We start from the raw sequence: 26,874 nt of genomic DNA, 5'->3' as shown, positions 1-26,874 counted from the left end.
TGGCGAATTCATACGCGATAGCCCTCATTGCATTATCATGCAAACTACATACCTACCCGTGCCAAGTTTCAAGTATGTAAGTTGAAGAGTTCCGTCCTGCTGAGACGATCCTTTCCGGACCACCAGAATTTCACTACCTGATTATAATATTGTACGTACGTTGTCAACGGAATTCCATAGTATGCCAAATTTCAGCTCAATAGGATACCAGGAAGAAGTCGAAAATATGCTTTCCCATTCTTATAACAGTTCCTACGCCAGGAAAAGACAATGAGACAGACAGTCATATTGTTTTTACCCGATTGCGAAGAAGGAGGGTTATGTGTTTGACGCGTATGTATCTATGTATATAAGTATGTAACTACTCAACGGCTTTACCGATTTTGATAAATTATACGTCATTGGATTCGTCTTAATGACGCGAGTGACACTGGCTACATTTAATTCTTAAAAAATCAAAATGGCGGATTTTTGGGCGCCAAATTGTAAGTTTTCAAAAAATGATATTTATTTAACCTATCAAGTGGGGTATCAAATGAAAGCTAATGATTAGCCAATTCTCTTGTGAGATAATATCTTCTCAATGTGAAATAAAACAATAAATTAACAAAATCAAGAAACCCGACAGCCTTAAAAATACTAAAAATAAGAAAACAAGCCTAGTGGGCCAGAACTTAGTAGCTAACTTAAAGTTCAACAGTCGGGACCCATTTAAATCGTGACGCTCAAAAATTCTTACCTAAACGGTCCCGACTGTTGAACTTTAAGTTAGCTACTTAACAAAGTTAAGCCCACTAGGCTTGTTGTCTTCTTATTAGTATTTTTTATTTTCCTGGTGTTGGAACTGTCATAAAAATAAAAAATAAACCCTTACTTAATAGTAGCCAACTACAGGTGTAGTGAATAAAGTTCGTATTAATCTTGTTTTCTCAACTAACTTATTGAAGTTTACTGAAGCTAATTTGGAAAACAAGACATGTTAGTAAGGTAAGTAGGTACGAACTTATTCGAAAAAATACGATGGAAAAACATTATTCAATAGATCTATACACGTCCACTAAAACTCTTTATCCTTCTGTTTCTTATTTCAGTCGATAATTTAATTACTTATTTTTAGCGTGTTTTTAGCACTCAAAGACAAATAAAAAGTTACCAGCAGGCTTTTCGCGCCGTAAAACAGTTGTAACATCACCCTTGAGTAAGTTTCGGTAACAATGAACCGCGAACTCTTGAAACCTTCTCGTAAATACGAAAAACCCGATGTGCGAGCGATACTTGCCATCCAGGGTTCTGTATAGAATCCTACTAACATTATGAATGCGAAAGTTTGTGAGTACCTATGATGTGTCGTGTTTGTTACTCCCTCACACAAAAGCGGCTGGCCCTCATATGTAGATGAAATTTAAATAATAAATATCACGGGACAATTCACACCAATTGACCTAGTCCCAAAGTAAGCTTAGCAAAGCTTGTGTAATGGGTACTAAGCAACGGATAAATATAATTATATAGATAGATAGATATATACTTAAATTAAATACATATTAAACACCCAAGACCCGAGAACAAACATTCGTATTTTTCATACAAATATCTGCCCCGACACGGGAATCGAACCCGGGACCTCAAGCTTCGTAGTCAGGTTCTCTAACCACTAGGCCATCTGGTCGTCATTTGGTATGAGTTGGTTCAAAGTTTTGAATAACACATAAATAGGCTACTTTTTACCCATATTTTATGCATGATCAGGGTAAACCAAAGCGTACCTAAACTCTCAAACTTTCAACCGCTAAGATAGGGCCATCAAATTTGGCGCGGATATTTTTTATGCTAGAACGAACGGATTTTTTTGGGAAATCCCGGAATGTCAATTCAACCGCATAGAACTAATCATTTCCGTTTGTAGTCCCAGCGTGGTCTAATGATAAGATATGGGGTGCCGGTAGAAGATAATATTTTTAGGTTACCTAAGGAACCCTAAAAACCTTAAAGTCCTGTTAACGAAAAAGTGAGTTAACGCGTAAAACAGGGACATGTAGAATAATCTCATATTCAAAGGCTTTCACGAATATTCTCTTTGATAATAGCACCTCCAGCACGTTTGAACTCGAAATATAGCAGATAATAAATTTTATTTCACATGTATTATGTTCCTTTGTTGTGTCATTTTGTATAAAAAGCAAATTGGATGAGAGTTTGAAAGAATTGAATTGTGTTTTAGTGCTCGTAGGTAACTGGAATTGTGCTGATTGGAGCGGCCTACTTAGGCAAAAAGCTGATTTAGTACCTACGTGAAGAGATATTTATAAATTATAAATGTGAAAGTTTCTGAGAATATGTGTGTGTTTTTTACTACTTCACGCTAAAACGGCTCCCAAACTATCTTACATAGGTAGGACATAGGTAGGTACATACATACATACTTCCCATATAATACATACGCTCGGACGGAAAACATACCTAAGCCTCTTTCGGACAGTCGGGTTAAAAATAAACGAACGCACAAAGCTTTCTATTTATACTCCCAGTTGAGATATTCCCCAAAAAATCATCTTCATCATCATCATCCCAACCTATACACGCCCCACTGCTGGGCACAGGCCTCCTATCAGAATGAGAGGGAGGGCTCAAAAAACAATTAAAGTAAATTTAAAGTTTAATTATTCAAAAATCTTGTTTCTATTTGCGTGGAATTTGGGTAGTATAATGAAGATTTAGAAGCTTAATTCAATAGGGACTCGGTTTAAAAGACGTACCCAATTGTTTACTTGGTGATTTAGTAATTAGGAAGTTAGTAAAAGTACTTACAACTTGTACATTGTGGCAACGAATAACAAATTAAACGCTTTAGATTTAGGAACTAGCTATAAATAAAGTTAGTAGACTAGATTTTTACTTTAATAATACTTAAGTTTAAAAATTTTAAAAACACGCTTTTAGTGAACCCAATGGTATAAATGCCTTACTGCTCTCTCATCAGACCTTGAATACTATTCTTGGTCAAAGTACTGTTGTATCATCTCATCACCAGATTTACATAAGTAAGTATGCCAAATTTTAAGTCAATCTGACCATTAGAAGCGGGTCAAAATTCAGTTGCAAGGTTTGACCCGTACATCATAGCTAGCAAGTTAAATAAAAGCTTGTAAAATAAAATGAAAGTAGACTTAAAATTTGAACAGTCATTGTCTTTACAGATTAAAAAATAATTACAACTAAAAACAGAAATAAAATCGAATCAATTGAACCATTAATAAGTAGGTACCAACCATTATACTATAGAGGTATTAGATAATTATGCTAAAGTAAATAAAAATAATTTATTTTTACCGAACTTTAAGATTAACCTATATTTTTGTAGGCTTTTTAGTGAACATCACAGATATTGTGTATCTAATCTATCTGCGGTGCACATATTATTATGACCACAAAAGTTCCTTTTAAATTATACCCTTTTATAATATTTTTTAGCTGTAACCGACCAACTTAAATGATTTTTTCCCTACGGAGGATATTCCAAAAAGAGTTTCTGATTACTATTTAAAAATCAATTACGTTTTCTTTGTTTCCATTTGTATTGTTTACAAAAAAACATTGAGGACTTTTAATAAGGTACCTACAAATTGTTTTATATTCAGCATTAACTACAGTTTTAATAAATACCTAAATGGTATTTTGTAAAGTGTACTTCTGTTCACATCGGTTGGATGGAAGCTAGATAGCCCTCTCATTCTGAGAGGAGGCCTGCGCCCAGGCAGTGGGACGTACCAAGATAGGCTGGGTTGAGATAAGTAATTGTAACTTTTTAAAAAACTAACTACTTTGCTTATCACCTCGCTATGCTCGCACATCATCCAACCATCAGGGCAGTTGAATTATAATTAAGGGATTTCTTTTACACTGAGGAAGAGCATAGGTGTAAAATTTAATTTCTTTGGATTTAGTGGTTGAAATTTTAGAGTTTTACTTGAATCCTGTAGGAATAACAGGTTAAAAAGTAACCTGTGTGATACTCGTTTTCCGGAGGTTCAGTAACATAATAATATACCAAATTTCATCTAAATCCGTCAAGCCGTTTTAGCGTAAAAGAGCAACAAAACACAGGAATCCACGCACGCACACATATAATATATTCACTAACTTTCACATGTACATTATATATTAGTAGGATCAAATCGTTTTGTACCTACTTCGTCCAGCATCACTCTTTTTAATCTTTATGTATTTTGGACAAGTTCCCGTAAAATTTCCATGTAGCCTTATTAATCCAACTAAATTAGCTATAATAAGCCAAACGCTCATCATAAAGCCTATAAATATGCAACTAAGCGCCGATAAGACAGCTGAGCTCCACAAAGCCTTAAACTAATCCAACAAAGGCCTTTGACAATGCAGTTTTCAATCACTATGTTGTACGGTGATATGTTGCGGTAAATGAAGTGTAAAACGAGATAGAAGGGGCTAGTGTTGCCAGCGCAGCGCAAAATTTTAAATTACCGAGTTGGTAAGTGAAACTGAAATTGCCATTGGTAAGTGGAAAGTGCACAGGGCGGTTAGTTACGAGTAGAAGTAACTGCGAAAAGCCAAAAACCAGGCCCAATGACGTACCTTAGGAACAGTCTATCTCTACTAGAGTGGACTTTGATAGTCTGATGATGATGGATAACCTAACCTGACTAAATTGTTGAAAAGTTGAAAAACCCCGGGCATTTTAATTTCCAAGTTCTCATTTTCAAACTCAAAAACAGGTGAGCTGATTTGTATGAAACATAGCTTTGACGTCCGCATCGAAATCGGTCCAACAATTTGAAAGCTATGATGCCACAGACATTGACGTCAAACTTTTAAACCTCTTTTTGCGTCAAGGATTAAAAACCAAGCCCAATGACGTGTCTTAGATAAAGCATATCTCTATCAGAGTCAAGTGAACTGAGTTGCGTTAGGCTGATGATGTAATAATGTAATGCATGTAAGGGTAAGGATAATGAGCCAGTAAACAAAATAACGAAAAAAGTATCTAATTAATTCACCAACCTAAATGCTATCAAACTGAAGCTAAAGTCCCACATCTCACATGACATCTTCATAATATACTGAGCTCAGTATACTTTTTTAAGTTGCAATTATAAACTATACAGGATGAAATTTTATGGACCGTTCAAATTTTGTATACTTGCTCAGACCACCAATCTGAACAACTTTTATTATTTCGTTCGTTACTTACTTGACCAAAATGTATGAAACAGCTGTTTTTTTCGTGATTTCAGTTACTCCCATAATTAAAGTTGTTCAGATTGATGGTCTGAGCAAGTATACAAAATTTGAACGGTCCATAAAATTTCACCCTGTAGATATACTAAACAGACTAGTATTGACTTGACAGTAAATAAAATTATTAGATATACTATTATTGGTGCAATACGGTATTTAACAACTGTACAAACCACACCATATCCTGTATATTATTATACTTAAAAATATTTCTGAGAACGCTGGTGAGAGATGATGATGATGGATGAAATGAGGGTACTTCCGCCTCGCCGTCAGGATGCGTTCATGATGTAGGTACTTGAGTGAGAGCTTCAATAAGAACTTCTTTTGAAGCACAGTTGTTTTATTTCATCAGCCGATAATAATTAAATTAGAAAACCAATCAGAGTATGTACAGAACTAATCGACAGACAAACCGACAGAATCATTAGCCAAGTGTTGTCGTCCCTACATCCCGAAGTAGAATGACGGTCCGGCCAACGAACCCGTCCACGTGCACCGCAACCGGTATTACGTCACACGGCGTTCGCCGCCATCTTGATATTGTAATAGTCAATTGACAATCCTATAAGGCTTGATTATTGTTATCCATGACATTATTATACAGACAATGTTTAGCGAAGAGAAAAAATAATTCGCTTGAAAATTGGATTTTTAGCTATTTATTGAAAAATCTGTAATCTGTCTCATTCTAAAACGCTTTTCTCTATGCAGCGAGTATGGCGCTACTTGCGTGTGACGTCACATGCAAGTAAGTCTTTCTCTATCTAATCTTGAATTTGAAACCTTTATAACTCTGTTGTATTAAAGATAGCTTAAAAATGTTTTTCTGTTCGATACAATGCATTGTCAAGCTTTAATTTACATAACGTCGTATCCCACGAAAAGTGGCGTAATCGCAAAACAGCAACTTTTCAGGAGCAGCTTTTTTGTGTTTATTAAAAATAATAACAAAGATATTGATATTTTTTTGTTTTAGTATCATGTATTAACATCCTGTGGTTGGTCTAGAAAAAAAAATTGGTAGTAATAATAGAATTTAAAATAGTTATGTCCCTTAATTCCTTATTCTCCGTTGTATTTACCCTCGAAAGCACCAAACTTTGGTTCTTAGGAATGTTGTGGCCTTTTTCGTCGGAAATGTTGAGGTCGCAATCGCCATTAAGTCATTTCTCAGTTAAAAAATTGCTGGTTAACCATTTTCATCGCTCAAGAAAATAATTAGTTTTTAAAGAAAATGTACAATTTGAATATTAAAATAACCAAAAAAAAATGAAAGATAAAATCTTTAATAAAATCCGAGTTATTCTAAGAAAATAGTAACACTATTAAAAAAACAATTAAATTACCTCTCAGGCATTAAAAAATATTATAATAGGTAATTAATAAAAAAAAAACACTGTTCTTCTCTTGTTAATATTTAGATCAGATAATTAACTTTAGGAACATAGAAAAACACAAAAATATAATTCCTTCTTAAATCTCAAATAAGTATAAAAGAAAGTAAGTAAGAAATTAAGTGTAAGTAGCAATATTTTAAAAAAAAACAGTTAAACCGCCTCTCAGACCATAAAAAAAACTCAATACTCTGTTCTTCTCGTATTAATCTTAAAACATTGTTTTTTTTATACAGTATAGGCTTGCGTTTGGCCACAATCACTCAATCACGCCTGATGGAAAGCGAGGGTGAGGCCTACGATGGAACACACTTGTCTAGTAAATGCTCATTCACCCTGGACTTGAAAGCGGCCAAATTGTAGTGTTCAGGAAACACAGTCGCAGGCAGGGAATTCCACTCTTTTGCTGTGCGGTTGATGAAGGAAGAGCGAAAACGCTTTGTGCGGATTTTTGTAATACTGACAACGTAAGGGTGGAGACCCCGCCTACTTCTGGACGACCTGTGGAAGAAAGGAGCAGGTGGAATAAGGTCGTGCAATTCCGAAGCACATTCTCCGAAATGTAGCCTGTAGAATACCGACAGGTAAGCCACTCTTCTGCGATGACGAAGGCTCTGACGACAAAAATCCGTGTTGCAGGCGATGCCGATGAGCCTCATGTCTGCGCTAATTGAGATCAGTGATGATGAACTTTAGTAACATCATCATCAGCCGGAAGACGTTCACTGTTGAACAAAGGCCTCCCCCTTAGACCGCCACAATGAACGATAACTCTTGCATCCACCTGATGGGAGGCCTGCCAACGCTTCGTCTTCCGGTTCGTGGTCGCCACTCGGGGACTTATCTCCCCAACGGTTATCTGTTCTTCGAGCGATGTGACCCGCCCATTGCCACTTCAACTTGCATTATTTTTCCAGCTATGTCGGTGACTTTAGTTCTTGGACGAATTTCCGTATTCCGGATTCTATCGCGCAAAGAAACTCCAAGCATAGCTCTCTCCATAGCTCGTTGCGTGACTCTGAGCCTCTCTAAAAGGCCAACAGTCAAGGACCACGTCTTAGCGCCATAAGTCGTCACTGGCAACACACACTGGTCGAAGACTCTAGTCTTCAGGCACTGCGAAATATTGGACGAGAAGATATTACGAAGTTTCCCGAACGCTGCCCATCCGAGTTGGATTCTTCGGGTGATCTCTTTGTCGAAGTTGAACCTACCCAATTGGACAACTTGTCAAAGATAAACATAGTGGTCAGCAACTTAGTGTATCGTTACTATCGATAACCGGCACGGGTGTGACATGGACATTTGACATGATTTTAGTCTTGTCCATGTTCATTTTAAGATCCACCTGTTGGGAGACGATACTAAGGTCACTGAGCATAGTATTGAGCTCCTCCAGCGACTCTGCCATTATGACTATATCATCCGCAAAACGAAGATGGGTGATGTACTCGCCGTTGATATTGATGCCGAACCTATTCCAATCCAAGAGCTTGAAAACTTCCTTCAACGCATTTGTGAACAGTTTCGGAGAAATAACGTCTCCCTGTCTCACACATCGCTGCAGTTGGATTGGTTGTGTGCTCTCGTCCTACAACCGGATCGTCATAGTGGCGTTGCTGTACAAACTCTATAACACCTCGATGTATCTATAATCAATATGGCACCGCTGAAGAGACTGCATTACAGCCCAGGTCTCGATTACATCGAAGGCTTTTTCATAGTCCACAAACGCTAAACATAGTAGCCGATTATACTATTCGGTCTTAAACTTGTTTTGTTCTGTTTCTTCTATACTTATAAGGAGCTCGGGCAAATTCACATTATTGTTGAATTCTAAAATTACTTCTGATTTAATTTGAAGGTAAAAACTCGATCTCTTGTTTACAATCCGGCGGCATTGGAGACTCAATAGGTTTGCTTTCATTTCATATAAATTGTGGATACAAAAACAGCCTACAGAAAGGTAAATTTAAAGTCTTATTTATAGTAAAATCTTTGTTAAATGACAAAATAAAAATCATAAAAAAGCCTCTATGGACTTTAGGACTCATATAGTTTAAATAAAATTAAGTGTTATTTTTAATTTTAATTTGATGAAAACACATCGAAAACCGAAATTACTTTCGTTTACTGTTCAAATTCACCAATAAACCTAATTTTATAACACTTAAACACATTAATTAAAGCAAAATAATTATTTTGTCGTAGAATAAAGACACAAATGCCATTATGGCTTCTTCTCTTCCATACATTAGCTTTTTTTCGATTCCGCAGAAAAATGCTACGATCAGCACAAGGGCCTTGTTCTGCGTTTTACGAAGATAATGACAGTGTAAATTAAAAATACGTTCTATTATAGCTCAGCAATTATAAAAAGATATAAGGAAGTAATTATTTATTACTCGATCTCAAAATATGCGTGTATGTTGTAATTTACCACCTATTGTCGACTCCTTTATGACTTTTCTTTTCTCAACTACATTATATTTTACGACTAAATTCACTATTTTCCGAGCTCGGCGATGTTTCATTATAGGTGGAGTTCTTAACGCTGGTAGTTAAAATTAATATGAAAAATATCTAATGTGACACGAAAACTAGCCATACAAATGTTATATACTAGTTACTACCTATTTAAAGTCGTAATACTTCCAATACGCAAGACTATAGCGCTCACAATCTCAGTCCGCGGGAGTAATGAATGAGCGGCGCTTGTGCCCCCACCCCGCACCGCACACGCGCGGTTAGCGCCTCAAAGAATAGGCCTAACGGCAATAGTGGCTTTTATTTACGTCAAATTTTGCCGCCAGGAAATAGTGGCCTTTTAATAAAATTGAATATCAAGAAAAGTTTTTAACTTATAAATACAATTATTACACTCAAAGATGCCTAATTTAATGTAGAATGTAAAAATGAAATAAAAGAAAAAAGCCCTTATGATCATAGGGGCAGTTTTCGGGGGATACGACGATAAAGAATCCCAGCCTATATACGTCCCACTGCTGGGCACAGGCCTCCTCTCAGAATGAGAGGGCTTGGGCCGTAGTTCCCACGCCGGCCCAGTGCGGATTGGGAACTTCACACACACCATTGAATTGCTTCGCAGGTTTGTGCAGGTTTCCTCACGATGTTTTCCTTCACCGTAAAGCTCGTGGTAAATTTCAAATGTAATTTCGCACATGAATTCCGAAAAACTCAGAGGTGCGTGCCGGGGTTTGAACCCACGATCCTCTGCTTGAGAGGCCATAGGTCAGACCTCTCGGCCACCACGGCTTCACATAAAATACACATAATTAATCTTACGTCTTAATTTACATAATTAACAAAAAATTTACAAATGCCGTATTGTTTTAGTACTGGTAACACTGGAAGGGGTGGTCAACCAGGCTTGAAAAGGGGTCACACATGGGCCCTACATAATGTGTAATACGCTCTATTTGCAATAAATTCGATTTTATCGGTTTACTAGCTTTTGTCGACGGCTATGTCCGCATCGGTTGCCGATAATACCTGTATGTTGTAAATAAGGTTGTATTTATGATGTTAGGAAATTGCGTGGTGGATTCGCGCGCCGATGGTTTCAACAAAGAGAAGGTAGTTTTTCGGCATTTGTTTTGAAATCTTTAGAGCAAGTCTTACTTTCACTTGGTTAGTTTTAAGTTTGTTTGTTATATACTCCTTCTTTGATTGTCGTTGTAACTTCGGTGTATATATTTTTTTCACTATACACTTATCTAAATTTCAAACACATAAATTCTGGAAATTTTACGAACATTATAGCCGTTGCACTAACACAATCCAGAATTTTATTTTCGTCAGAATATTAATGGAATTTTACATGGATCTGTAATAACACAAGCTTTGCTAAGCTTACTTTGGGACTAGGTTCATTGGTGTGAATTGTCCCGTGATATCTGTTGGAAATATGCTTTGAAGGGAGATACTTAGTTTGAGACCCTGCAACAGACAGACGGTGAACTTTTATCTCGGAAAGTCATAATAGTATACCCACAGGCGTGCGTATTCTTCGCAGACGAAGTCGTAGGCAACAGCTAGTTTATTATTATTCCTAGGATTTTACCTGAAATTTAAACGGATTCGTTTACACACGTAAGTACCTAAATATTCAAATCCAATCATAGTTTGAGCGGAGATTGAACAACTTTTCTCGGAATGAATAAGGTTTTTAGGGAGTCTGCGAAATAAAAGGTAATTTGATTCGACTTTATATTTCGCCAGACAATGGAACTTTTGTGAATGCGAAGCCTTATTTATCGTAATAATTCTTAAAAAGGTATTCACGTATTTTGCCTACGTTTATATATCCCAATAACTTGAAGAGTCCACTTGTCCTCTATATCTAAAAGGATCTTAAGAACGCGCCGAGCTTCTAGCGTATTTATTGCATTCATTTAATCCCTTGCTGTGCCATTACCAGTAAAGCTTTAGTTTTGAAACTTAAGTACATGTGTTATATTTGAATTTTTTCTCTATAAATCATACACTGTAGTAACGTCATGAGTTTTTCAATGATAAGAAAACTAGATGTTTTCTATCGCGTATATCTACGCGTTACATTTTCAAATAGTAATAATTATCGGATACTTAAAACCGTGCGCGCTGTTCCCATTTCTACTACCTGGTCATTCTACAACCTGGACACCTGGACATTTTACGACTTTGACGTAAGACTTTGAGGGCTAAAATTGATTAGCGCTTCAAAGCTCTGTGCCCTCTTAATAATTCAGTGTATATTTTCAAACTGGTCATAATCTCATCACATTTCGTTTCAATATTTTTGTGTATTACCTGTTATAGATAGTGCAAGCACTCTTATATGGTTTACCTTATGCGTACGATAACAATAGAACATCAAATTTCCAATAACATCCTTTTTAGGGTTCCGTAGCCAAAATGGCAAAAACGGAACCCTTATAGTTTCGCCATGTCTGTCTGTCTGTCTGTCCGTCCGTGGCTTTGCTCAGGGACTATCAATGCTAGAAAGCTGTAATTTTGCACGAATATATATGTAAACTATGCCGACAAAATGGTACATTCAATAACAATTTTTTTAGAGTACCTCCCATAGACGTAAAGTGGTAGTAAGTATATCAAACTTACAAGAAAAACTATAACGGTTAAGTTTTCTTGAGAATTATTAGTAGTTTAAGAGTAAATAGCAGCCTTAGGTATAAAATATACCTAAACTTGGCAGATTCCGTTTAAAATACGAAATCCTTAGAAAAACATTACTTAATTTTTTCGTAATGGCTACGGAACCCTATTTCGGGCGTGTCCGACACGCTCTTGGCCGGTTTTTATGTTGTACTGTACCTAACTAAATATCTGGCCCTATACAACGAGAGTGCAAAATTTGAACTTCGTATATTGCCGTCCCGCTGACGCTAATATTATTTAATACGAGAGTGAGAGGGACGATACGAACTTGGATTTTCGAATTTCGTAGTAGCCCCCCTGTTATTAGAAAGTGTCATGAACGGGCAAATAACTCTTGTTATAGCCTTTATTGGCTATGCATCAGTTGATGCTCATGTCAATGTTAATATTTCAATTTAAATATTCATGATTGCCTTTAGCAAAATGCAATTTTGTTGCTCATTTTGCGCAAAATTTATGTAAGTACCTACTTATTGACTGCGTGGGGCTGGGGCGCACTTGTGCGTTACTGCGTTATTGGTACGTTTCGTTTTAGAAAGAAAGAAATAATAAATTAATTTGCCATAATAAGGCACCACAAAAACTTTACGACGAAACCTCAACTTTTGTGAATATCATCGTTCTTTATTTTTGGATAATAAAGGGTTAAATACAATACCATGGGCCATATAAATCTGCCTTAAAGTTCATTACTGAATACCAAGGACCATACATACTACAGATAGTTCAACTCAGTTGTGCGCGCGGCCTTATGTGTGCGTGCGCTTGTAAATATACAACTTTCACGTGACGCGGCAGTCGTCGTCCGAGCAAGACGTGTTCTTGTCGCTTTACCCACACATAGGACCGCGCGCACAACTGAGTTGAACTATCTGTCAGTACAGATTTACATTCGATATCCATACAAAGACTCGTACGCCGCTAATTAGTAACTTTCTACGTCGCTAGATGGCGCTAAGAGTACCAATTCGTTCTAAAGTAGTAACAAAATACTCAGTTTTGACGAATTTTTAAGATAAATTTTTTTGTGCGACGTCTTTATGTTACTCCCGGATTGTATCCGAATCGCTTAACGGTATAGTGCCTATGCAATTATTGGAATTATACCTTTATAGTTATTGTGGCACAAGTCGTGGCAATGAACTTTTAGGCAAAGATAGGCGGCGGAAGGTATACTAGCTTTATTTGCGGTTTTCCTACTATGGAAGTTAATGAGAATAGGTAAAAACAGGGGCGTCTTTACCTATAGTGCAGGGTGTGCGTTGCACACGGGCGCAGTGGTCTTAGGGGCGCCGGCCGCGGCACTTTGTACCTATTCCATTTTGACCGCGCTTTTCCTAGATGGCGCTAAAGTAATAATTGCACACGGGCGCTACATGGGCTAAAGACGCCGCTGGGTAAAAAACTTATAAAAGATGCAGTATGATGTTGGTGTAGTAGATAAATAAAATCAGGCGTTCTTAACTCATGCATTCTGTTTATCGATAAAGCAATAAATAAATAAATAAATATCATGGGACACTTGACACCAATTGACCTAATCCCAAACTAAGCAAAGCTTGCACTCTGGATTTGGATACTAGGCAACGGATAAACATACTTATATAGATAAATACATAATACTTATCAACTTTCTGCAAATATACTGTATGATGAATAACCTAACCTGCAAAAAGCTGGAAAACCTTTGTCACTTCAAAGTTCAATATCTAAAAAACTGTTGAACCGATTTTGATGAAATATGTCTAAAAACCATCGCTAGCCTGATTTAAAATAAAAAAACCGCATTCAAATCGGTCTACCCGTTTAAGAGCTACGGTGCCACAGACAGACAGACACACATAGCGGTCAAACTTATAACACCCCTCTTTTTGCGTCGGGGGCTAAAAATAGAAAGGTCCCATGGTCCATTTACGTATTTTATCGTTCGGTTAGTTCAATAAATCGTAAGTGGAAACGTTCCTTTCCAGACGAAGTGCTGAATTGAGTAAATATACTCAGAAAGGGCTGAGGGTGGAAGAGCAGTAATTTATAAAATCAACGCATCTGTTTGCGCCAAAGATTACTTTAAATAAGCAGGAATTTAATTTATTCGCGGGCGGTATTGCATTACGTCTTAGAGAACTTGCGCAACCGGAGGCGTTTTAAGCCGAGTTTAGACTTGTAAGAAAAATCGTGCAAGTTGCATTACATTGCGAGGGCGTAAAGCCAACGAGTTTGTAGAGGTCAATCCAGCGCCGCAACGTAATGCACTTGCACGATTTTTCTTGCAAGTCTAAACTCGGCTTTACGCAGTAATTTAACAACGATACTTTTCTACGTGGGGTGGGGCAGCGCACGCACACAAACAGAATGAGAATATATACCAATATTAAATATAAATACGAAAGTTTGCGAGTGTGTGTTTGCTAGTTCTTCACGCTTGTATGGTTGGACAGAATTGGATGAAATTTGGCATGCAAGTAAGCGATTCCCAAGGCATCTGTAGAATCTGGAAATCTTGCCTAAGTTTAAAGACACGAAATTTGACACGGGTACCTATTTTATATGCAACGTTAATAAAGACAACAATTGGGAACAGAGCACCCATGCAACTCACGTGCGTCATCGCGTTTTGTATCATCGTGTAAAAAAAGCGCTTTGCGTCGGCTCCGTTGGCTTAATGCTCTAAACTCGCAACCCGTGGCGAAGTGTCACGATAATTTTGACGGGAATTTCATTTCCGACGAGTTTCGAAAGGTGAGTTGATTTTGTTTGTCAACGACAGAGTTCTAACGAAGGCCCTGGTTTTTCATAAACTTTCCGGTGTCATCTATACGCAGCGATAATGGATAAGTATCTTAAGTGTTCAGCGGTAGGTGAGTCATACATTTAGTGCCCTGTAGAATATTTTACGAAGTAAGTGATAATGTTTTAATGCGAATTTTGTGCGGAATGGTTTATTTTGAAGCAGTCAGGAGTGATAGAAGCCCATTAGGCAGACGACTATAGGTCCACTCCTGATGGCTAGTAGGTATTGAGGCACCGACTTCAAACTAGTACCTAGATTAAAGTTAAATAGGAGAAAAAGGTTTATTATTTTTTCTGTTTTTTTCGGCGGTTCAATTTTTTTGTTTAAAAGTTTTTATTTTATACTTTTTTCTCACCCTTGGGGTATTTTTTTCCCAAATTTATATAATACCAACTTATTTATATAATCCAATAAAAAAAGAATTATGAAAATAGGTCTACTCTGTAAAAAGTTATGCCTGGTCATACATTACAATCAGTGACTGAACAATCAATCATCCCCTGTTTTCCTACTCTTAGGGTAGGAATATTTTTCCCAAATTTAAATGGGACGACCCTCGGGGTATACCCTTTCCATTACAAAAATAATTATCAAAATCAAACTACTCCGTGAAAAGTTATGCGTGGTCATACATAAAAAAAATATATATACGCGTCGACTTGTGAACCTCCTCCGTTTTTTTCGTCGGTTAAAAAGAATACTCCACACTATCATAACTTTATAAATTTTAATTAAGTAGGTATTAAAAATTAAACACAACCTCGATTAACCTAAAATCGAAAGAATTGCTTAACATTATCATAAATATCTTGAAGAAAGACTTCCACAAATGGTAATTGGTAATATGTTCTGTTTTTACTTTACCAGTGAATTTTTAAGTTGTGACATCTGAGAGTTCCTACAATGTTTTACTATACCTACTCTAAATAGTCATCTAGACATATTATGTAATATAAACAAAAGTAGATAGAACATGATGCAGTTAGTACTTTTAAGATCTGATATGTAAATGTAGCACATACATGTACGACCATAAGCAGTCATTTCGTTAAATTTCATTACTTAGTTGCTTGACGGTATGTTTTGGCTGAACGACGTCTATTATGTCCATTCAACACTGTGATACTCGTAGATATTTTAACTAAGAATAATCATTTAAAATGTCCTTAAATACCTATTTCTTATGCCTTGCTCCATAACCTCGGCTTTACAGAATTCGAGATCAAAATATCAAAGAATGACCTTTTCTGTCAAAGAAATCTTCGCCAAAGTAATCAAAATGTCCTTTCACTTTCAATACCTTTGGAAATATAAAGAAACTCCGCAAAATTGGAAACCTTTGGAGGCGGATTGGTTACTTGCAATCTGACTGAAGCGAAGAATTACCGTTACCAACACTAATGAGGCTAAAGAAATCTGTCCCGATGATGCCAAAGAAATGAGCAGCTGGGACTTTGGTTTCAAGAGTTACGATTAAGACTTGACTTACCAAGAAATAATTAAAGTAATTAATACTCTCAGACACCTGGGCCGTACTGATTAAAGCCACATTCACATTTATTTGTCATGTTGTGTTGTGATGCTCTCTCTCTCTCTCTCTCTCTCTCTCTCTCTCTCTCTCTCTCTCTCTCTCTCTCTATAGCTTGGATGCGACACAACACTGGCCGTCAGAACACACTGTGTCAGATAAATGTGAACGCAACCATCCATAGGGTACTTAATATTATAAATGCGAAAGTGTGTGTGTTTGTATGTTTGTCCGTCTTTCACGTCGAAACGGAGCGACGGATCGACGTGATTTTAGGCATAGACATAGTTTATGGACCAGAGAGTGATATAGGCTACTTTTTATCCCGGAAAAATGCACAGTTCCCGAGGGAACAGCGCGCGATAACCGAGTTCCACGCGGGCGTAGCCGCGGGCAAAAGCTAGTAATTATATAAAATGTATGATAAAATATGAATGAGGTTTAATGCGCTGACGTTCGCGATCGCATGCGCCATCTCTTTCTACCCTCGTCTTATGCGTCGATCGCATGCGCCATCTCTTTCTACCCTCGTCTTAAGGAAGTGATGAAAACCATAGTGATTCCAACTGTGTTAGGCTACGTTTCGACCAGAGATGTGCGTGGATGTGTTGCGAGGAATGGTTTTTCACGAACCAATAGAAACACTTCATTTACCTACCTCTCCTCGCTCCGTCCAGCTGTTTCCACTACAGCTGTACTGTGCGAGGATAGGTAGATGAAACGTTTCTATTCATGAAAAATAACCTTTTTTTTTGGTGACTGTACTTTTAAATAAAATAAAAAAATAAATAAAAGAATATTTATTCACAAAGCCAAAAATATAACATAACAAAATACAAAGAAAGAAACAGATAAAAAATAATTTGTGAAGAGGTAAAGGACTCAGCAGAGCTGCTGGTTTTCAGTCCTCACCTTAAAGAAGAAAATTGTAGTGTGGCTGACAATAAGCAAAACACTACCTAAAACATAATAAAAAAAGAAAAAGAAAAAATCAATTCAATACCTACTACCTACCTATTTTAGTACAGTACATTTACAACTATATAATAAAAACAAAGTCGTGTTAGTTACACCATTTATAACTCAAGAACAGCTGGAACAATTTTTTATGATTTTTGTGCTTTTGAATTTGTCTGTGCTTTTAGTTGACTGTACTTGTATTGTCACCCCAACTACATTTTCATACCAAATTTCAAGTCGATGCCATTAACCGTTGAAGAGTTCCGTCCTGTGGAGACGATCCTGACTGGACTACCAGGATGTCACTACCAGATTATTGTATTGTGACACAATTTACATTAGTATACCAAATCTTTAAGGTCAAAGTGAAAATACACCTTCTAGGCAAACGTGTACCATCACCAGCCTCAGGCCCCTCAGGCAGGGGTTAGGCCTCATCTTCGCCTTCCATCAAGCAAGATTGTGGCCAAACGTAACCCTACTTTTTATTAAAATAAAATGAAGTCAATCCAACTACTGGAAGTTTGTCGAATTTAACTTGCAAGATTTGATTATAGACAGACAATTTTCCTCGCAAAATATCTCTGATGGACACGCAAACATAGACCTTCGCAAAGTAACGCCTGAAACTATTGCAGGTAAGTATTACATTATAAATAGTAATTTTAATAAAGACCTCTTGTACTTAGACCTCCGCTTGCCTCTAACTAATCCCCTTAATTATAATATAAACTTCATTCTGTAAGCATAACTAAGAGCTATAACAATGGCTTAAACATCTAGTAAACTGTACAAAGCGTATAAATCAATATTGTTTATTGTTCCACTGAGTTAAACCACTTGAATTGAGCTTGCTACAGTAAAACAAGACGTTTATAGGCTTGCTTCTCCGCGAACATTGGCTGTGAGTGGACTGGTAATAAAACGATCAATTTGACGTTTTAATTAAATAACAAGTATTACGTTACGAGACAACTTGCGCAGAAAGTACAATGTCGGTTAGGTCTAGCCTTATTTTAACTATACCTACTTAAATATAAATTAAAGCTCTACCTACTAATCCTTAAATACAGGATTGTTGCACTCAATGTTTATAATATTACTTGAATATTTACTATTGATACTATAAATAAGATTTTGCTAAAAATACTCTACCGATCGTGTTAAAATTTGGTAGAAGACAGAGTTTGAGACTGACAACAGTACGTATATCAAAATATACGCAAGAAACGGCTATATCTACTAATTTAGAATGAAGCTGAGTTTAGTTGCTAAGAAAAGTATGCGCAGAGTAGGGTAATTTTATGTCAGTTTCAATTTTCAATTTTACTTCGCTATGTGCTGTTGTAGTGGCAATATAAAGACACTATGTTTGTACCTTACCTATAACTTTCAGCTGTCTATCTACGGTTTTAAGTAGGTACAGCCCTACGATAGATATACAGACAGAAAGATGGAAAGAGGTTAGCAACATTAATAGGGTTACGTTAGTCATTCTTCGGGTACGGAACTCTTTAAAAATATCATCATCATCATCATCATCATCATCCCAGCCTATATACGTTCCACTGCTGGGCACAGGCCTCCTCTCAGAATGAGAGGGCTTGGGCCGTAGTTCCCACGCGGGTGCCAGTGCGGATTGGGAACTTCACACACACCATTGAATTGATAGATAGATAGATAAAACGTTTATACACAATCTAAATTACATAAATTAGAAAAAAAAAGAACAGTCCTAACTTAAAAGTAAACAATTTTCAATTGTTTGTGTGCGCTGCAGTAGTGCAAAAGGGCCATGGCTCAGTGGTCAACATTGCTCATAGGAGCAAAACACTGATATTCTGCCACAACCCAGAGGGCCAAGAACAAATATTATCACCTTATTAAAAAATATAAATGTACAATACAAAACGAAACAAACAGTGCCAAGCAAAATGAATACATTTTCAATATAACAGTTTTGTACCTGCCTACCATCAACGAAAATGTATTTTAATTTAATGATTCATAACATGCAAATGAAAAGAGAGAAAGAAAAAAAACAAATTAAGCAGCATCACAACAAACATGCAGCCACCCTTCAGTTCCTTAACCCTACCCTACATTTTAAAATTACAATTATAGTCAAGTACCGAGCAACCGCTTTGCTTCTGCAAGAGAATTAACTTAATTGCTTCGCAGTTTTGTGCAGGTGGTTCGTGGTAAATTTCAAGTGTAATTTCGCACATGAATTTTGAAAAAATCAGAGGTGCGAGCCGGGGTTTGAACCCACGATCCGCTGCTTGAGAGGCCACAGGTCAAACCACTCGGCCACCACGTCCTTTAAAAATATAACCTTGTGTTTTTTTCATCATCATCATCATCATATCAGCCGCAGGACGTCCGCTGTTGGACATAGGCCTCCCCCATAGACCTTCAGTCGCTTCGGTTGGCAGCGGCTTGCATCCACCGTGAATCCGCGGCTTTAACCAGGTCATCCGTCTTTCTCGTTGATGGACGTCCTACGCTGCGCTTGCCGATCTGCGGTCTCAACTGGAGAACTTTTCGGTCCCAACGGCCATCTGTTCTCCGTGCTATATGGCCTGCCCATTGCCACTTCAACGAGCTAATTCGCTTGGCTATGTGTCGGGGACCCTTGTTCTTCTACGTATCTCCTCATTTCTGATTGTGTTTTTTTTACTACTGGGAAAATCGAAATAAAACAATCATACTACTAAAAAGAAACGAATAGGGAAACACGTTATCGACTTTGTTTCTTTCATTGGACACAATTTATTTTAAGGCCAGGTTCACATTACAATCACTTACGGTTGATTGAAAAGGTTTCCTAGTACGCGACAGGCCTCTCTATTTATTGGGAAATGATAGAAGGGACAGCTTTAAGATCAATTGTTATCTTACCTATTCTTGTCACAAGAAGAACTACTATCCAACCAAATATTTGCAAAGGGTCTATATCGACTGGTCGAAAATTGTTAGTCATAATGTAATGTTTATCATAATGTAATGTACGGTTTCAGCGGGGAAAAATATGACTAACAATAATTATGACAAACGTTACATTATGACTTATAAAATTATGGCAGTCATAAGGATCCTATTTCCAAAGCGTATAGCATTTTGGCAATGTAGAGTATAAGCCTTATTGTCGACAACATCCTACTAGACGTGAAATTTTCCAAAGTTATTCGTCATCCTTACTAATATTGACCCAACAAAAACAACAGGGCAAGTTAAATAAAAGCTTGTAAAAACAAATCATTTCGTAAAAAATATTTGACACCAAACTTAAGATCGGGTCTCTTTGAGGCGTTTGTTAAAAAATTATGCACGCCAAGGCGTTTATCGTGTTACTTCTCCAGTTTGTACAATGTTGTAGCACCTCACTGGCATCACCGTTTTCATTCGTGACGGAATGACTTTCGTGTGGTCATATTCATAATTGCCTATTTTGCGATAGTTTACTAACATTTTGGTGCGATTTATAGGGAACCGCCTCATTACTCTTTGGAATAAACGGTCTGAAATTTTTGTAGAATCAATCAAAAAATTATAGTAGCAAGGATTGACATGTGTTGCGCTTTCAACAATTTGGTAGGCTTCGTTATGTCTAAATAAATCAAAATCTGTACTGGCAATTCCGATATGACCCGAAGACTGACAGCATTCCCAGAGGCGTCTTTACCTATAATAGTGCAGGGTGTGCGTTGCACACGGGCGCAGCGGTGTTAGGGGCGCCGGCCGCGGCACTTTGTACCTATTTCATTTTGACCGCGCGCTTCCTGGATGCCGCTAAAGTAATAAAAGCACACGGGCGCTACATGGGCTAAAGACGCCTCTGAGCATTCCACAGTTAGTGTTGTAGTTCTTCCTTTCGTGTATGTGCATGTATATGACCCGCCTGTTGAAGCTTCTGCTCCCACTTCAAATACCTTCTCCCATATCGTCCACTTTGCAGAAATCTTCACCCCCCAATTGTATCCTTCGGACGCGGTGTACGATTCCGTCGTAGTCACGGATCTTGTCACTTTGCAGCCATCACTGTGACACGCCACTGATCCCATTATTCGAGGATTGTAAGAATAAAACGTACAACTATGCACAGTATATATTGTTATTATTAGCCACGTATAACGTTTGTTTTCTAGAAAGAACAAATTAGAGCTTGATATAAGCATTTCATTTACATTGAAAAGATATTAATATTTTATTTAATTTGAGTAAAGAAAAAATTAGTATAATTTAAATTAATTAATAAAAATAATTTTTAATAAAATATTTATATGGGGGTTTAAGTATTTTTTAAAGAAAAAAATTTTTTAATTTATAGTGAATTAGTATTGTGAAAGAATTTTGAAATAATTGAAAATAAAATTTTTATTTAAGTAAATTTTATTTATTGTATCTTGTGTATCAGAGTTTATTAAAAAAATGTTTTAGTTATAATTTTTCTCGAATTTAAAAGAGTTAATTAATTAAAAAATTTACTGTAGCAAAAGTATTTTTTATATTTAATTAGAAATGAAATGTTAATCGTTTTTAAATATATCTAGTTTTTTTAGAAAAAAATTTAATTTTAAATTAGTTTAATAAAAATATTAATTAAAAAATATTTAATAATAATAATATTTAATATTTAAAAATATTTAGTAGCCACGCGAAACTGCTGACAAACACACTCGCAATAAATATGCATTTCTAGGTAGATAGAATTCAATTTCTTCTTTCGTGAGTGTTACCTTGTACCATCGTTACAATAACAAATATATAAATTATGATATGAACGACCAATGACCAAAAACTAATGAGCTATATCAGTGGAGCCTACGTTTATATAGCAGTAAAGGTTATCATGGGGTCACCTCAGCTCAAACAATCAAAAATTCATCATTATAATATATAATTTAATTGTTATTGGCTGTTACCTATTTTTATCATAGTATTTTAACCCTTATTTCTCGTAATACTACCAACTTGTTCCACCAGTGCAGTGGTACCAGAAGGATTGTCTTTCCTCGTGGTACTACTGAATAATAATTGTTGCTCTAGTTACTAGCAATAAAATAAAAACCTAGGAGAGATATTTAATTTCGAATGCCTACATAACTAAGCAACAGTTGTATGTACGAGTATAACAGGGTAAAAAAAGCGGAGTTGAGTGCGTTAAGCGTAGCGAAAAGCATAGCGTTGAAACTGGCATGAGCTTCTATAAGTACAACATGTTTACCATCCTTGACTTATTTAAACCAAACTTGCTGTACCTAAATACCAAGCTAAATATTATAGATTACACAGGATATGAAATAGATTACACCAATACCCGACATGAAATCTAATTAGAGTAACTATAGTTGCACAACACAGTGGCCAGAGGGCAGGCTGCACGTCTGATAATTAATCCAATTTGGACAGAAAGGGCGAGGGTCGTGCTTTGTCGTAGTTCGCTCTCTAACCATAATATTCTGAGAGTTGGTTATCATTTCAGGGGGGGGGGGCTACTAAGAAATTCGAAAATCGAATCTCGTAACGCATCGTCACCCTCACTTTCGTATTAGATAATATAAGCGATAGCGGGACGGCAAGATATACGAAGTTCCAATTTTGCACTTCTTAGTGTAGTGTAGGGCCGGGGTACGTTTTATGCGCAATACAAACTTAAGTAGATATTTAAAGTTTTCTTAATTAGGTATATCTAAGTAACAAAACCACGTAGCTAGCTGTAGGGTGGGGCCATATCGACGCTTTCTCGTCCATATAAGTAACGTCCATGGAAGTAACTCTGTCCGTCTGTTACATCTTGACGTACAAACCGCCGAATAAATTCAGATGAAATTTGGTAGTGGATATAGCAGTTTCAAGCTATAAAGTGGTATAGCTTTTATCCTGAAAAATCCTTGGAAAATCCCATTGTTCCTGTGGGATTGCGATAAACCAATTCTTCGCAGACGGTGCCACGGGGAAACGCTAGTTATAAATACAAAAGTAACTCGACCGGCCTATTACCAGCTGAACTAATTTAGAGGTATGATTTGCAATCCTTGAGAAAGATATAGAGGATAGTTTTCAGCTCTTGGACCATAATTCCTAGGAATATTCCATTGCAGTCTGTGGACTTTGACAACCAGTTATTTGATTTTAGTTGTGAGTCGTGTCGTGACATAGGTATTTGCACCAACAAAGAACGTGCGCTCTTGTGGGCATAACTAACTTCATTCCACCCCCACGTATCCTCAAACAGAAAAATATAATAACAGCCCATTTTACACTAAAAGGGTTTGATGCTACTAAAAATAAACTACGAATGAATAACCAACGATAAAAGCGTCTCACATCACACGGTGTAAGCGAGCGAGCGAACTGGAGCGGACCAATGGGCTGCTGCTATTTTCGGAAAGGGCTAATGAATATGTTTATTTATTAGTGCTTAAACAAGGCGTGCGTGTTTGTAATTTGTATGTAACGGTATTTATTAACTATAGGTACACATTTAAAAAAATATTTACGGAAAAAAGTCATTTTAGTGTTTGCTTATGGGATTATAATGGTTCTTTTTAGTGTAAATTAGACGCGCAATAAGATATGTACATAATAATCTTTTCGACGGGTATCTACGAATTTAATACCGAAATTTCATAACATCTAGACCTAGTAACACATACTTTAGGGACTTTTATGTTTAGTTTTTATCCGGTATTCCGCTCATAGGTGCTATAAAATTCGTTTTTTTTTACTTTCAAATTATAATGCATACCCCATCTTGTTGGACTTAGGTATATTAATACTCGTAATGTACATTCTTACATCATTGATAATTTTCTGCCACAACAAATAGACACAATATAGCGCGTGTCTCTGGTAGCTGTTTCTTTCCAATCACCTAGTTAAGCCCATCTCTATGTATGCAGTATGCACTCTGCACAATTCAAATGCAACGAAGGAGTAATTTGTCCAAACTAGTGATCGAATAATCCGAGTGGCAGCCGGACTATGACCTGTGACGCGCACCGTACACTCCCGGAATTGGAGCCAAATTGGCTTTCATGTCCGGCATCGCGGCTTTGTGTCAATTGTACTGCATGTAAATGTTGTGGACCAAACTATAAATCAGTCATTTTTCATAATGCCCGGATATGAGACATTAATTTGATAAAAACTATTCAATTCATTAAATCGTCCGGGCATAATACCTACATAATGTCTATCCCCCTATTGGGCAGAGTAATAAAAAAACATGTTTCATTACTATTATTTTCTATATTCATTGAAATTATATATCTATCAAAATATGTAAGTACATCTAAAATGGTAGAATTCAATTCTGGCCACAGTTGTTATGGTCATAGTTGAACCTAAAACGCTCCTCCTCGCTGCGCTCGTCGTCGCACTCGATTCAATTAATCATACTTCGGTTGCCTAAAAATCATTTGTAATCAAATTGCCCAGCGATCTCATAGCAATTTTCATAATGACTAGACAGCGTGATAAATAATGTTTAAGAATGACTAATCGCTTGGCCCGGTATAGCTTGTCATTAATTATAATGCCTTCATTAATCACTTGGTCCGTAACATAAATACCAAAATTTTGAACATGAAACTACTTACAGTGAGACTCACTCATGTTTGGTGAAATAAACCTGAATAATTCGTGTAAATATGTATTGTTATTCAATATTTACAGCTTAAAACTTGAATCTTTGCGTGCCATTTGATCACGGAAAGGCAGAACGTCAATAATCCATATCCATACTAATATTATAAATGCGAAAGTGGTGTTTGTATGTTTGTCTGTCTTTCACTACGAAAGGGAGCGACGGATCGACGTGATTTTTGACATAGAGATAGTCTATGGGCCTGAGAGTGACATAGGCTACTTTTTATCCCGGAAAAATGCATAGTTCCCGAGGGAATAGCGCGCGATAACCGAAATCCACGCGGGCGGAGCCGCAGGCAAAAGCTAGTCTAATATAAATTCTTCCAAGAAATAAGTACTTACTTACCTAGTTACATTTGCTATCTAATTTCAAACCAAAAAACATTTTTCAATATAAACAACAATTAACAAAAATAAATAAAAATAGAACTAAATCTATCGTACTCTAATCGTAAAAATCTATATTTACAAATATCACCCAAGTCGCTGCTATTGGACAGGGTGACCATAAGGCTGGCTGCGTTTCCTCGTCGTATGATAATGCCAATACGTTGACCGAGGAAAGAGCCAGCTCTAAGGTCACCAGCTAACGGGCAAGCTTCTTTTAAAAATAAATAAATGAACAGATCAAAATTTTACTTGCACAGATGCAACTTCTACAAAGGAAAATTAGAAAAAAGCATAAAGAAAAACTAACATAAACAGAAGGAACCTTCCATTCTTTTCATACAACGACAGCCAAGCAGATACACACGGCGGCCACACCGTACAAAATACGCGTTCTTGAATCTACATAGGCACGACGATGTCTGTACACGCGTCAATGTGTGCGTAAGATACACAGGGCTGACTATCGCAAAACCTTAATAAGTGCTACCAATTACATTTAAAGGTACTTATATGTAGGTATGGCTTAGATAGTGCAAATAAATGTAATCGTTAATCTTACCTATTTATTTAAACCTACTTAAAATGTGTCTGTCTGTGTATTTAAGCATTATTATTTTCAATTACAATAGATATACGACTACAAACTTAAACGAATTATTCGGTAGGTAGGTAGTTATTTCATGTATTAATCGCGAATGCGGCCATTCTGTACTCTAATACTACTATCATATATTCTGTGGGAAGGTAACAAAATAGAATAATGAAAAACAAATAATTTTCCCAGTCCATTTCAACTTTTCACATTGAAGTACCTACCAACTTCCTTAATTCGACAAATTCGACATGGATTTATTGTTTTCATCGCGGCACCAATTCCGCATATATATTTTTTTGTCAACTGTTTTGTTGTTTAATTTTGGAATAACATTAAAAACATACTTAAATTAAGAGTTTACATTATATATATATATCTACCATAATTTGATAAAAAAATTCTACCATTCTGATCAATTAATAGAGAAGAAGTTATCAATGATTACTGATTGCGACTGAGCTTCATTCGGGTGCAGACATATTTAAGAGGAACCGCTCCCATTAGAAAAATCATTTTCTGTTTTGTTATTAAGAAGTTACCTAGAAACGTTCTTTTAAATATCATCATCTAAATTTAATTACATGTTTTGCGAAAATTGGGTTTGATTCACTTAAAGATAAACCAATAAAATGGGCCATGATTAAGTGAAACTTAACGAACCTATTGTGCTTAAAGCCGCTAAACGTCAAACTACTTACTAAACACGCTAAACAATACATATGTTTAGGTACTTGATCAAATAGAAAAAGATGTGAATGTTTTGAATGAAGATTACGTTGATATCAGATCACTTGGCCCTAATGTTTGTGCAGTTCGATAATTTTCCAAGTCACCTGTTGGAGCCGCCTTTCCGCACCATAGGTACCCTGAGCGGAAACAAGTTACATAAAACGTCAAAAATCAACGTAACATTTTCTCATCCAACGACATCAAATCAAATAAGACATGTCATACGCACTTGTGATACGTAATTCGGTTGAGTTGGGATTGGAAGGATCCCGAGGAACCTTTGTAAACTATCACTTGATTTTCCTCTACAAATATGTACGTAGTGCGATTGAGGACAGTAACACACGTCATTACCTTGGAGGGAGCGTAAACTAGCGCG

General features: G+C 36.6%; 1 protein-coding gene across 5 annotated transcripts in view; it reads right to left on the bottom strand.

The window, feature by feature from the left end:
* Positions 1-26,874, bottom strand: part of Rab26 (RAS oncogene family member Rab26) — a 123,624-nt gene that overhangs the window by 12,655 nt on the left and 84,095 nt on the right. The window lies entirely within an intron of this gene.

Source organism: Choristoneura fumiferana, chromosome 5, assembly GCF_025370935.1.
Source record: "Choristoneura fumiferana chromosome 5, NRCan_CFum_1, whole genome shotgun sequence".
NCBI lineage: Eukaryota > Metazoa > Arthropoda > Insecta > Lepidoptera > Tortricidae > Choristoneura > Choristoneura fumiferana.
This window is presented reverse-complemented; position numbering and strand designations above follow the sequence as displayed.